A 13513-nucleotide genomic window follows, 5' to 3' on the forward strand; every position below is an offset into this window, starting at 1 on the left:
TGCCTCACTTTCAAAAAGAGGTCCTATACCTAGGACATCACTTTGATAAAGGAGCAAGAAAGGTATCACAAAAGACAATTTTCGCCATTCAGAAAATGAACCCATCTAAAATACGATGAAAAGTCAGTATGTTTCTGGGAATGATGGGTTATTGTAGACAGTGTATACATACATTTTACCTAGGGGCCAGGCTTTTACCTGATCCGCTTCTATTGGACAACAATTGCTTACAAATGTTTCTAGAGCCGAAAGAAATTCTCTGTTGTGCTGAGTCACAGGAAATGCCCGACTATAGTACAATGTTTACAAAGTTTTTCAGTAAGATGAGGGCTTCACTCTTTCAGACCCTCGAAGATCTGTGGCATACTGTTTGACCCCTCTTGACCATGTAGCTAGAGGACTGCTTAGCTGACTTAAAGGGTTGCAGTGGTTGGTGTCAGTATTGAGAGAAGCAAGAGTATAGTCATGGGGCAACCTCTTCCAATGATAATACCCTACTCATTGGAGATTTTGATCACGTGCCCAAGGACGGAATATCTGACAAATAACAGGCTCACAAAGTATGAACAATTCATTTTGCCTGCTGAGAATGTTACTTTGAAAAGGTGTCATACCCTCAACTCAGCTACATTGTTACCATTGCATAAAAATTTAATTGTTGGGGAGGAGGATGAGCATGACTTTCTTGGGTCAGGGATTTGTGCCCCAAGCTAAACCTGATATTATGGATGCACCCCTTGATGAGCCCGAACATGCCATGTTTGTTGATTGCTCATGTTTAAGAGATACCATGGGGGGTCTGGGAGCAGCTTAAGCTGTCTGCACAGTGCATGAAGTGCATGGCTCTGAAGTGTCACCTCTGCTTAAGTAGCAAAATAGGTCACTATTACCAGAGCTTGTTTTCTTTCTGACCAATTGAGGGTGACACTACTTACTGACAGTCAACATAGCTTTGGTGTGGCCTATGACTTTGGACAGTTGTGGTCACAGAAGAGATTCATGACTTCATCCGAATCACCTATCCAGAATGGGGAATACTTGATGCGACTGTTAGAAGCTTTACAATTGCAAAGAAAAATTGCTGTGGTCAAATACAGAGCCCACAGGAGTGGAAATGATTAAGTGATCTCTGGAAACAGATACGTCGACGAAGCTGCTTAGTATTGTGCTACTGTATCATGTGAAATTAATGGTAGTATGCAAATGAATCTGATGAGAACACCAGTTTTGCCATGACGCTGTCTGTTGACACTTGTGAGGAAGTTAAGAGGTACAGGAGGAAATGACAGAGGCATAACAACAAGGATGGATCAGGGCAGGATGTATTAAGAAGGCAAATGAAATCTGGGTGTCAGCTGATGGAGAATCTGTTACCTGACTAGACATTTTCATGGTCCTACACACATTGGGAGAGATTCCATGGTTAGACTCTTCAAACAGAATTGGTTCAACTCTCAATTTAGAGTCATGGATGAGGAAATTTGCCATAGATGTCTGACATGCCAACAGATGAATGTAAGGAGAAGGATGCCAGTAACCATGAATCACATAAGCAGACCAGGAAGACCCTTTAATAGGATGTAATAGGCTGATGTTAGAAATGGGGTCTCTAGTTGGCAGTCAGTTTACACCCTGTCTAAGTAGTGACCCTCATTCTAGTCAGGGTAGGGGAGATGCACAGCTCAAATAACCCCTGCTCACCCCTTGATAGTTTGGCACCAGCAGCCAGGCTTATCTCAGAGGCAAAGTGTAAAGTATTTGCACAAACACATACAGTAATTCAGTGAAAACACCACAAGAGGACTCCACACCAGTTTAGCCAATATTTATCTAAATCAAACAAGACCTAAACAAGACCCAAACAACAAAAATCCAACATACACAAGTAAAGATATCATGTTTTAAAGTTAAATAAGAGTCTTAATCCATAGGAATCAATGGATGTGTTGTTTTAGCACAAAGTACCTGGTATGCATCAAAAATAAAGCCACAGGGGCAAGGGTGCATCAGAACAGCAAGCGATGCATCGATTCCTTACTCACAAGTGAGGCAGTGTGTCGATTTATCTTCCCGCCGGGTAAGGGATGTGTCGATTTTTTCTTCGTAGGGAAAGGATGTGTTGATTTCTGGATAGGCATACTGGGGTCTATGCGGTGATGGTGAAGTTTTGGCACCCAGGGACGATGAGCAGAAAATCGAGATGCACGGTAACAATGAAGCCACGCTGAGCTGGCGATGTGCTGATTTCTGCAGCTATGAGGCAGGTGCTGTGTCAGTTTTACAGCTGTGGTGTGGGTGCTGCATTGATTTTTCTGCTGCCAAGCTCTAGTGCATGGATTTTCACTCAGGTTTTACCAGCTTCTGGTTCCAAATGTCCAGAGATTGGAATGGCACATCAGGGGGTCTCAGCAAGAGAGCCCAAGTGCCGGCAGATGAAGTCTTTGATATCCCTGAGACTTCTTCACAAGAGGGAAAATCAGTCAAAGCCCTTGGAGAAACTTCACAAACAGGATACACAGAAAAGTCCAGTCTTTGTCCTTTCTAAGTCAGATGCAGTAAATGCAGGCCAACCCAGCAAAGTACACACAGCAAAGGGGCAGTACTCCTCCTCACAGCTCTTCACCTCTTCTCCTTGGCAGAGGATCCTGTTGATCCAGAAGTGTTCTACAATTGTGGGGTCAGCGGTCCACTACTTACACTCATTTCTGCCTTGAAGCAGGCAAACTTAAAAGGAAAGTCATTGTAGTGCACAAGACCTTGCCTCTTCCTTGCCCTGCCCCACGCACACTCTACGGTGTTGGAAACTGTATTATGTGAGGACAGGCATTGCCCTTTCAAGAGTAGGTGTCAACTCCTCCCTCCCACTGTAGCCCAGGAAGACCCATGAAGATATGCAGGACATACCTCAGTTCTCTTTGTGTTAGAGTCTAGAGTGAATTCACAAACAGCTCAACTGTCAGTCTGACCCAGACATGGATTCAGCAGCCAAGCAGAGGCACAAAATGGTTCAGTAAGAAAATGTCCCCTTTTAAAAAGTGGTATTTTCAAACTCACAATCTAAAAACCATTTGTACTAAAAGATGCATTTTTAGATGGTGACTTTAGAGAGCCCAAACACCACATCTCTATCTATTCCCCCTGGAAAAAATTACACTTAAAAGGTATTTAAAGGCAATCCCCATATTAACCTATGGAAGAGATAGGACTTGCAATAGTGAAAAATGAATTTGGCAGTATTTCACTACTAGGACATGTAAAACATACCACAATATCTCCTTCCCTTTGAATACACTGCACCCTGCCCATGGGGCTGCCTTGGGCCTAACTTAGGGGTGACTAATATGTAATAAAAGGGGAGGTTTAGGCCTGGAAAGTGGGTGCACTTGACAGGTCGAACAGGCAGTTCCAAACTGCCCACACAGACACTGCAGTGGCAGGTCTGAGACATGTTTACAAGGCTACTCATATGGGAGGCACTATCAGTACTGCAGGTCAGCTAGTAGCATTTGAGTTACAGGCCCTTGGCACCTCTGGTGCACTTTACTAAGGATTTACTTGTGAACCAACTATGCCAATCAGGGATAACCAACCATAATTACAATTTATATAGAGAGCAGTTGCACTTTAGCACTGGTCAGCAGTGGTAGAGTGCACAGAGGCCTGAAACCAGCAAAATAGATCAGAAAAAATAGGAGGAAGAAGGCAAAATGTTTAGGGATAACGCTGCAAAAAGGTCCATTGCCATGAGCTGAGATATCAATCAATCAATCAGAGATTTATAAAGCACACTACTCACCCGTGAGGGTCTCAAGATGCTGAGGAGGGGAGGGGGAGAAGGTGGGAGAGGGAGGTGCTGCTGCTCAAACAGCCATGTCTTGAGACGTTTCCTGAAGGTAAGGAGGTCATATCCTATATCCTAGTCATAGTATGCATTTTCTCCCCATGGGTGGAAACCTACCAAACACGGATGAATGACGGTCTCCCTATAGCCAAACTGTTGTTTGTGCTTTGAGTTGAGGTGGAAAGGACCCTATCAGGTGATATGGTGAATTGCCTAATTGGATACTTGTCTCTCACATCCCTAGAGCAAAATGCTAGCTTAAGAAGGTGGTGAAGCCTCAGGCACAATTTCAACTTCCTGTTCTAGAAACCCGGAAAGACAGGAGGGTGGTGTTGTACACCTGAGTTCTCCAGCCATCCAAGTTCCTGACGTCTCAGAGAGTGGTGTGGAAGTGCCTCAGGTGGAGGAAGATACAAAACCAGAGTGGGGGAACAACACAGAGTAGTCTCAGGTGGAGAAAAGCGACCCTGGTGAAGGAAGGAGTGGGAAAGATAGAGAGAGGAGTGGGCAAGGATGAAAGAGGTAATGAGATCTAAAGTGCAGGTTGAATAAATGCCACAAACTATCACAGAGTCAATTTGTATGAGTGAAGCTGAAGGTGACTAACAGGACCCTATAAAATCAAAGAGAGCAAGAGTGCCTTGCCACAGATAATCAGCACCTGAATGGACTTAAAAAACAGACAGTGTGCCTGACTTGACAAACTATTACTTTGAATGATATTAAAAGAACTTTACAATTATTGATTTTAGAAAAAAAAGAAATTAGAAAAAGAAGAAAGAAAGAAAGTGAAAAAAGAAAGAAAGAGTGAAAGAGCGAAAGAAGGAAAAAGAAAGAAAGAAAGAAAGAAAGAAAGAAAGAAAGAAAGAAAGAAAGAGAGAAAGAAAGAAAGAGAGGAAGAAATTTAAGGAAAAAGAAGATTCCCCAGTACAGTGGAAGAGTAGGGTTTCCATTCTATAAGAAAATGGAGGAGGGTTAGGGATACCTCACAATATTGTGGCCAAGAAGGATGGACTGTATATTTTCAAATCATTTTGGAAGGGCTAAATGACTGAGTACCCTACCATACCCACTTTGTCCCTTTGTACAATTGAGTGAAAGTTTAAGGTAGGAATGGTTTCCAACTGCATGAACACAACCATTTAGACGGAATTTTTGTATTAATTACCTATGAGTTGAATTTGTGTTACTTCACTGGATTACCACTTCATTATAATTGTTGTGGAATTGGGAGCACAAGTGATCACGTATTTGGCCATTGACACACAATTTTATGATCACTATATACAATTTATCAGAATTATAATTATACAAATGATGCAATAATGTTAGTACACTGCACCCTGTTTTATGGTTATTGCACCCTAAAAGATAAAGGAAGTGTTGCGACTAATGCTGTTTGTCAATTGATGTGCCTGGAGTGACAGAATTATCCTGTCTTCGCCCACTTACTCAGATTGCAAAGTAGCGTGCAACGTCCTGTCTTCTTCTGGTTTTTGTTGTTGTAACCTAAGCCCTTACATGAAATAAAGAACTTGGCTCCTATCTGCATGGCTCCAGACTTTTGCACGGTATAAACATTCATCACCACAGCCATCCAAAAGCAACAGAAAATATGCCTTTTTCAAGGACACTGCCAAGTCTAACTCCTGACACAAGCCTGCCAGCACTGAATTTGAACATAGCTCAGATCTTCCACCTAATTCAATGTTCTGTGCTTAGTGAATCTCTGGGCTATAGGTCAGAATGCCATCTACAGAAATATAGTGCCAGATGTACGTAGCTTGACGTTTGTCATTTTCTAATGGTGAATGTTTGTGATTCACTAATAGGAAATTGCAAACAGCTATGTACAACAGTGCATTTAACACTGTTTGCAATTCCCAAATGGGTCACAAGAGACCTGCATCATTAATGTTCATGAGGCAGGTCATAATTTGTGACCCATTTGGGAATGGCCACAATCACAGAGATAGTGGCCATCTGGGGTCAGCAGATTACCATGCCTGTGATTGCTTTTTTAAAAAGTAAACAATTTTTTTGTAATGCATCTTGTTTTCCTTAATGGAAAACAAGATGCATTACAAAATAAAATTGAAACATTTTCTTTTCAGTTTTTAAGAGTATGCAGTGGCCTGTGGGACCACTACCTGCTCCTAAAAAATGTCTTCACCCACATTAACAAAGGGGAAGGGATCCCTTGGAGACCCATTCCCGTTTGTGAATGGGTTATCACCAACTTTAAGGTGGTGGTAATCTGTGAATGTTTTGTGACTACATTGCCTGTTGCAAAACATTCCTACATACCAGTGTGACTTGCTATTAGAAAGGGATGCCCTTTGCACGCCCCTTCCTAATAGGGAGTTGCAAACCCTTTTTTATGAGTCAGTAATAGGTTACCGACTTGCAAAATAGGGTTGGTACATGCCAAAAAGAATTTTACCTGTTGGAAATAGCCCAAAGGACTATGGGCCTGATTACAACTTTGGAGGAGGGTGTTAATCCGTCCCAAATGTGACGGATATCCTGCCCATTATATTACGAGTTCTATAGGATATAATGGACTCGTAATACGGCGGGTGGTATATCCGTCACATTTGGGATGGATTAACACCCTACTCCAAAGTTGTAATCAGCTCCTATATGTGACTGGTAAAAAGCTTTACAGACCTGGCCCATAGTGTTCTTCATATTATTTATAAAACTATTGTCCCATTGAGTGCCATTTTCCTATTACTATCTTCAATGAGGAGATATTTTGTAACAATACTTACAACACTATATTTATGTCAGACGATAATCTAACAATGACGTTCTGGTACCATACCACTCTTGGTTACATTCTCCTTTTCAACTAACACATCTGTGTATACCACATTGCTTGTTTTCCCTTGATTTTGTACATAGTTCCTGCTTCTGTAATGTAGTAGTTTTTTACTCATGTATGCTATCTAAAGCATTCCACTGCTTGTTCTTTGTCTGATACACATTAAATAAAACCACAAGCAAATAAATAAATAAAATAAATACATAAATAATATACACAAGTCCGAAGGGATCATAGAGTCTAACCAGGACGCAAGAAGGTCTATGAAAGGAGGGAGTACCAGTTCCAAAGCTCCTCAATCACTGGGTCTTCTGCTAATACCTCATATTGTTGGGCAATGAAATGGGAAAGAAGAGTGGCAGCTGAGAGAAATCTCATTTTATAAATTCATTAGTGGCACAGAAGCAGCATATGGCAATTAATATATCTACAGATTTAAACGCTCAAATAAAATAATGTATAAACCAAAACGTGCACGTTTGAATTACAGTGAGCTGTTTGTGCCTACCAGTCGTATTCGGACACCATGTTTAACATGAAAATATTTTACATTTATATAAGTGTCAATTAACAATGAATATTAACAAAAGAGTATTATTTTAGGTAACGACAGGAGAAAATAAAATGTACTATGAGCATTAGTTAAACACACTTACACTGATTTCATTAAGAAAATAAGTACACACTTAAAATTGCTTGACATAACATGAAGAATGCTGCAATAAAAACAATTTGTTTGTATACATGATTTTAATTTAAAGGTGTGCAAAGAAATGTATCGAATGTATTAACTGTATTAATGTGTATTAGGCTTCCTTAACATGACTAGGCCTGAAAGTTCATTTTTGCATCGAGCCATGGAAATTGTACTTTTCCCTGTTGTCCTTTAACCTGAATTCTTTTCTCTAGGCTGCAAAAGTAATGCTGAATGTTGTATTGTATTCCATAGAAGGGCATGTTTCAAGTTTAGTTAACCCCTTCGCTGCCAGGCCTGTTCCCTCTCAGGTGCCAGGCCTTTTTTTTTACTATTTGGGGCAATTTGCGCTTAGGTCCTCATAACTTTTTGTCCACATAAGCTACCCATGCCAAATTTGCATCCTTTTATTCCAATATCCTAGGGATTCTAGAGGTACCCAGAGTTTGTGGGTTCCCCTGAAGGAGACCGGGAAATTAGCCAAAATACAGAGAACATTTAGTTTATAAAAAAAAAAAGATCTGCAAATGAAAGCTTGTGGTTTTTCCCCTGAAAATGGCAATGTTAGAAATGGGGTTTCTGGTTGGCTAGGGGTATGCACCTCAGCCAGGCAGAACCCACCCACTCTAGTCAGTGCAAGAGAGTTACACGTCCAACATAACTCCTGCTCATCCCCTTGGTAGCTTGGCACGAGCAGTCAGGCCTAACCCGGAGGAAATGTGTAAAGCTTTTGCACAACACACACAACACACGTGACGCAAAATGTACACCACAAAATAAACACAACACTGAGCTATGTAAAAATAAAATGTATTGCACAAAACATAATTAGACCAACATTACACGTTAGTAATACCCTGCTACCTTAGCAGTTGTCAGAACATTACACAAGTTAGTAATACTCTCCAAGGATACGCAGTTGTCACATTAGAACATGTAAGTATTCAGGATTCTGCAAAATATGCAGTAGTCAGGAATTACAGTAAAGAATTCTATGCACTTGTCATGAACACCTCATAAATATCCATAAAAGGAACATTAGAGAACATATCACAAGTCATAAAAATACATATCAGCATGTCATGCCAATAAAAGGAACATCAGCACATATATGTAGCGTCATAAAAGCAGGTAGCAAACATGAGCCAATATATCCCCCAAAAGTACCTTATTTGATGAAGAAGAGACACTCTTCGTGCCTAGAGGAGGAGCATGGGGGCCCCCGGCACTCCTATGCGTGATACGGGGACCACGCGGTGCTCCTGTGGGAGAGGGGGCAGACTGCACCCTCTCTGTGGAGATGAACAGGCCCCTCCTGGGGCCCACGATCTCTGTGGGGCCCCCCGGGCCTCCAATGGCCCTCTGACAAAGGGGGCTATCAACAATGGTCAACAAGGAAGTTACGGGGCGATCGCGCCCCTAAGGCAGTGGCTGGGAGGAAAGGAACTCCCTTTCCGTCTCTATGCCCTGCAATACTGGAGGCAGTTGCCCTCCTCCCCGGTGCGCTGCCTGTCTGAAGAAGGGAGAGGCCTCGCCTCTTCGCCACGTGCTATGCTCCTCTCTGCAGCCGATCGTGCATCTCCTGGGTTGCGGTGGTGATCCCCTTGGCAACAGGGGAGCCGGCGTGTACCCCGGGGGCACCGCTCAGATTACCCGGTCCCTGGGGGCACTGAGAGGAGCGCGCCAGCTCCTCTCTTCATCTTCCAAGTGCCCTGGGGGCAGAAAACACAGCGTGCTCCGACGCAATTGGGTAATTAAGGAGGCCCGGGCCGCGGCAGTGATTTTGGAACGTGGAGAAGAGCTTTTCAAAGCATGAAGGCACTTTAGTTTGGCCCGGGCTGCAGCGGTGATGTTGGCAATAAATGGAGCGCTTTAAAAAGTGCACAGAGCAACACGGGTGCCCCCGGCTGCAGCAATGATTTTGGCTGGCAAGAAGCGCTTTTCAAGGCGCTAGGGGGGCCACCCATGAAATAAGGTACTTCCCAAAGTGCTTCACTTGGAATCCCACGAAGCTGGAGTGCTCCTTGTGCTCTAAATAAGCCCCTGGCCCTGGGAACAGTGAAAGCAAGAAAAAGCACAGAGCTGGTGGGCCCAGCTACAGGCCAGCACACGGGGTGCAGATGGTGGCAGTTCCTCCTAGTGACCAGGCAGGTCACAGGTCAGCACAGCAGCAGCAGTCCAAGGTGGTTTCCTGGTGAGTTCATCCAGCAGCGTCCTGTGTCCAGTTTCAAGTCCCAAGAATGTTTAAATTGTGGGGAAAATTCCCTTGTACTTATACTAAGTTTACAGTGTGTTTTACAATGAGGAGGAGAGGGGGTCCAACCAGTTACAACTGGTTCTGGGAGTGCCCTTTCTCCTCTCCAGCACAGGCTCCAAACATCAGTGGGTGGTAAACAACCCTATTGTGCGAGGCCAGGGCACAGCCTTTACAAATGCAGGTGTGCCCCGCCTCTCCCTTCTCCCAGCCCAGGAAGGCTATACAATATGTAGATGCACCTCTGTGACACCTCCACCCTCCCTGTGTACAGGCTGTCTGAAAAGTATGCACAAAGTCCCAACTGTCAGTCTGCCCAGATGTGGATTGGAGGCAAGCTGCAAAAACACCAGAGTCATAAGCACAGATAAATGCACACTTTCTAGAAGTGGCACTTCCTTAATAGTAATAAAAGATATACCTACCCCAGTAAGCAGCATTTCTTATCACTATCACAACCATACCAAACATGCCTACGCTACCCCTTATAAATCAGACAATACCCCTTACATATAAGGCAGGGCATTTCTAATGCAATCCTATGAGAAGGCAGCACTCACAGCAGTGAGACACCAAGTTAGGCTGTTTGTCACTACCAGGACAGGCCACGCAACCTGCCACATGTCCTGCCTTCTACATACATGGCACCCTACCCACAGGGCTAGCTAGGGCGTACCTTAGGGGTGACTTACATGTAGTAAAAGGGGAGTTCTGGGCCTGGTAAGTAAATTTAGATGATAGGTCCTTGTGGCAGAAAACTGCGCACACAGGCCCTGTGGTAGCAGGCCGGAGATTGGTTTGACAGGCTACTTCAGTGGGTGGCGCAAGCAACGCTGCAGGCCCACTAGTAGCATTTAATATACAGGCCCTGGGTACAGGTATACCACTTTACAAGGGACTTACAGGTAAATTAAATAGGCCAATTAGGTATAAGCCAATTATACCAATTTTACAAGAGAGAGCACATGCACTTTAGCACTGGTTAGCAGTGAAAAAGTGCTCAGAGTCATAACGTCAGCCAACAAAGGTCAGAAAAATAAGGAGGCAAAAAGCAAACAGTCTGGGGAATTACCCTGTAAAAGGGCCAGGTCCAACAGACATCAACAAAGGGTTTACGGCACTAAAATCACCATCTTCCCAGATTTCAGGAACAGGCAGACTTGAATCAGAAAACCACATTTTTCAACACAATGTTGGCATTTTACTGGGATATAACCCATTTTTACTATGTTTCTGCTTTCAGCCTCCTTCCAGTTAGTGACAGAAATGGGTATGAAACCAATGTGGATCCCAGACAGCTAAACATTTCTGAAAAGTTGACACAATTCTGAATTCAGCAAGGGGTAATTGTGTAGATCTTTCAAGGTTTTCCTACAGAAAGTTAAAATAAAATTATATTGAAATTCAGCAAGAACCCTAGTACCCAGCGCCGATAAATGAGCTGCACCTTGCAATGGGTTTTCATTGTATACCGGGTATCCAGCAATTCATTTGGTAAAATATACAGAGTGAAAAATAGGTATCAAGGAAACTTTGTATTTTCAAAAATGAGCACAAGATAAAGTGTTGAAAAGCAGTGGTTATTTACACATCTCTGAATTCCGGGACCCCCATACTAATTTGTGAATTACAGGGCATTTCTCAAATAGTCAGCTTTTTTACACACTGTCTTACATTTAGAAGGAAAAAATTTAGAGAAAGACAAGAGGCAATAACACTTGTTCTTCTATTTGGTGTTCCCCCAAGTCTCCTGATAAAAATGGCACCTCACTTGCGTGGGTAGGCCTAAAGCCTGCGACAGTAAACGCAACATGGACACACATTGAAATCTGTTTTTTGGAAATTGCCTACTGTGGATTTTGGCCTCTAGCTCAGCTGGCACGTAGGAAAACCTACCAAGCCTGTGCATTTTTGAAAACTAAACACTAGGGGAACCCAGGATGGGGTAACTTGTTGGCGCTCTCACCAGGTTAAGCATTGCAAACCTCAAAATTTGGCAAAAAAAACACTTTTTCCTCACATTTCGGTGACAGAAAATTCTGGAATCTGAGAGGAGCCACAAATTTCCTTTCACCCAGCATTCACCCCAGTCTCCAATAAAAATGGCACCTCACTTGTGTGGCTAGGCCTAGGGCTAGTGACAAGAAATGCCCCAAAACACTACGTGGAGACATCAAAATGATCAAATACAAAACGACCTGTTTTTGAAGGGGGCACCTGTGTTTTTTGTCCCGGGCTCATCAGCCAGCTAGGGAAATCTACCAAATCCAGACATTTCTGAAACTAGACACCCGAGGGAGTCCAGGGATGTATGACTTGCATGGATCCCCCAGTGTTTTCTTACCCAGAATCCTACACAAACCTAAAATTTAGCTACAAAATAAAAAATTTCCCACATTTCTGCATGGGATCACCACACCGCACAAATTTCCTACCACCCAACGTTCCCCTCAGTCTCCTGATAAAATGAGCCCTCACTTGTGTAGGTGGGCCAAGTGCCTGTGACATTGAAGAGCCAAAAACATGTCCAAATTGAGGGAGAACCAAAGCAGGTCCAGAAAGGCAGTTTGAAAAAAAAAGGTTTTCAGGCTGACAAGTGGGGCAGGATTCTTATCGGTATAGATGCAACAATGTTGGGTGGTAGGAATTTTGTGGATTCCTGCAGATTCTGGGAGGTTCCATCACGAAAATGTGGGGAAAATATGTGATTTCAAGCAAAATTGGAGGTTTGCAGGGCATTGTGGGCAGGAAAATGGTGTGGGTGCATGTGAAGCACCCCACACTGGACTCACCCAGATGTTTAGTTTTCAGATGTGTCTAGGTCTCGTAGATTTTTCTACATGGCAGCGTCCCAAAGTCCAAAAAGTGCAGCCCTCACCATTCCCAGTGGGACGATTTTGAGAGTTAGACGAGCCCTCATGAACCAAAACCCAAAATAATCCAATCTCCTCTGGTTTGCCGTTGGGATAAGATCTTTGAATGTGTGGTGGAGAGCTGAAAGACTGCTACCCCCTTCAGTTGCAGTGGTGACATAGCCGTGCCCATACTGGTTGGTAGCTACCATCCCACTATTTTTTAAATTCCCTGGCATCTAGTACTCCTTCTGCCCGCTCTGGGAGTGGATTGGGGGTAATTGCCCCATCTGCTCACTGGTCGGCAGAACAACTTTGTCCCCATTTATTTGGGGTAGGGGTATGGCCATACCCCAACCCTCTTTTTTTTTTTAACTTCCCTGGTCTCTGCTGGGCTTGCTGCCCCCATTGGGGGCAGATGGGCCTTCCAAAAATAGGCAGATCTACCCCCATGTGGGGCAGAAATGTCCAACAGTAATGTGCCCCGATGGGAAGCAACCCTTGCCCAAGGGGCAGCCCCTCAAACAAAACACACACACACCAATACCTGGTGCCTAAGTGGTTTCTGCCCCCCAGGGGCAGATTGGCCTAAGAGAAATAGGCTGATCTTCCCTGAAGGAGGCAGAAATGGCCTAAAATTAATTTGCCCCCCAAGGGAGCAACCCTTGCTTAGGGGGTCACTCCCATCTGTAAAAAACTAAAAGAAAATCCCTGTTGCCTAGTGGTTTCTGCCCCCTTGGGGGTAGATAGGCCTAATTAAAATAGGCCAATCTGCCATGAAGGGGGGCAGAAATGGCCGAAAAACAAAATTTCCTCTCAGGGGATCATCCCTTCCTTATGGGGTCTTTCCCCCTGCTTGAAATTGGTGCTAAAAAATCCCTGGTATCTAGTGGTTTCTGCCCCTCTTGGGGGCACATTGGCCTGATAAAAATAGGCTGATCTGCCCCCATGGGGGGGGGGGGCAGAAATGGTGTAAATACAATTTGCCCCCCCGGGTCTCTCCCCACGTGTGAAAATAAATGATCCCTGGTGTCTAGAGGTTTCT

This window comes from Pleurodeles waltl, chromosome 2_1, assembly GCF_031143425.1.
Source record: "Pleurodeles waltl isolate 20211129_DDA chromosome 2_1, aPleWal1.hap1.20221129, whole genome shotgun sequence".
NCBI classification, from domain to species: Eukaryota; Metazoa; Chordata; class Amphibia; order Caudata; family Salamandridae; genus Pleurodeles; species Pleurodeles waltl.